Here is a 1590-nt window from a genome sequence, read left to right on the forward strand (position 1 = left end):
GTTCATCCAAACCCCCCTGCAACGCTCATTGTTCATCCCAGAGGCAGCATCGATCGGCTTCAGTTAGCAGCAGTAGCGAAGGAATCGCTCGATCGGGTTCAGTTAACAGCCATCGATTGATCGCTTGGGTTCAGTAACGCGTAGCCTGCAGTGCAATCGCTCGGGTTCAATTAGAGCCCAACGCCTCGCTCGGGTTCAGTTAGAGCCAATGCCTCGCACACACGCGCGTACGTGTACGAGAGAAACGCGCATCGCTCGGCCCCCGACCTCCCACCGTAACCGGGAACTCCCCGAAATTTTCCTCCCCCTCGCTTCTACCATGGTTTTTTCTGTCATGGACGACCCAAAGAATGTCATGCAGCTGCGTCTCCGGCCCGCCCGGGATGAAAAGCCCATTTTCTGTCATGATTTTTTGTCATAGAAGTAGGAGCCCACCACATCTATGATGATACCGGGTTTTGTCACAATTATCGTCATAGAAGTGCCATATGTATGACAGAAAAAAATTTCGTTCGGCCCAAAATGTCACGGATGTGTCTTTTTTGCAGTGTCTACATCTGGCACAACCTCACCGCTGACGACCCCGTGCACTCCGCCAACGGCGCCGCGTACGTGCTCAAGGGCTCAGAGTTTCTCCACCTCCTCCCCACGCCGGCCTACCCGTCCGACGCCTCCGTCGGCTCATCCTCGTCCCCTCCACCTGTAGATGCCAGGCCGAGAATGAGAAGAAGATGCCCACATCGGCCATTAGTAGGGCCCACAACGGCCATTAGCAGGGCCCACGATGGCGCAAGAACTGGAGCTCCCTCGACCTCGGCCAATACCGGGTGGGTATCACGCACAGTGGCGTCGGGGCGGACACGGCCACCCAGACCGGCGAGAAACGCGGTCAGCACCGGGGCCCCAAGCTGTCTCCGCTGCAACAACCTACGACAAAGCTCAGAGCCAACGAGATCTCGCCGCCGCCACCGTCCAGCAGCCCGACACGTTGGAGACGCTCATCAGGAACGACGCCTGCATGGCCGCCGCCTCGAACACCGCCACCGCTCGCCTCGAGGAAGAGGATGCGGGCATGGCGCAACAGAGCGTGATTGCGGGCGGCTGGATGCGCGCGTTGGTGGTGCTAATGCATCTCATCTCCAGTGGCGGCTAAGTGGGAAGCGAGTCCGAGAGGTGCGAGGCACACAGAGCGGTTCCCGCATGGGCGGCTGGACCTGAGCAGCAGCATGGCGGCAGACGGCTTCCCTGGAAGTACCGGCGTCGTCGTAAGCATGAAGTGGGAGTACTTCAACTGCAGCCTGGTGAGACCAAGAAGACGATGAGTGGTGAGCATGCCGGCCACGGAGGCGAGTTGGGCGCACTAAAGCGGTCATCTTCAGGAGACCAAGAAGGTGACACAAAGTGCATGGTCAACCCAGAGAAATGCACAGTATGGGTCAAAACCACTTAAAATCACTTAAAAATTCCCCGCAAAAAACCCCACTAAAATCAAGTCTGAAACCACCTTAGGGGGAATTGATACGGTTTTAGAGATTTAAGGGGTTTATTGATCTGGTATTAGAGTTGAGGGGGGAATTGTCCCATTACAGA

At 56.9% G+C, this 1590-nt stretch overlaps 1 pseudogene; it reads left to right on the forward strand.

Annotated features, from left to right (window-relative positions):
- Nucleotides 1-531: 531 nt before the first annotated feature.
- On the forward strand, nt 532-1450 carry LOC119352768 (annotated as a pseudogene).
- The last annotated feature ends 140 nt before the right edge of the window (nt 1451-1590 follow it).

Source organism: Triticum dicoccoides, chromosome 1A (genome assembly GCF_002162155.2).
Source record: "Triticum dicoccoides isolate Atlit2015 ecotype Zavitan chromosome 1A, WEW_v2.0, whole genome shotgun sequence".
Taxonomy (NCBI): domain Eukaryota; kingdom Viridiplantae; phylum Streptophyta; class Magnoliopsida; order Poales; family Poaceae; genus Triticum; species Triticum dicoccoides.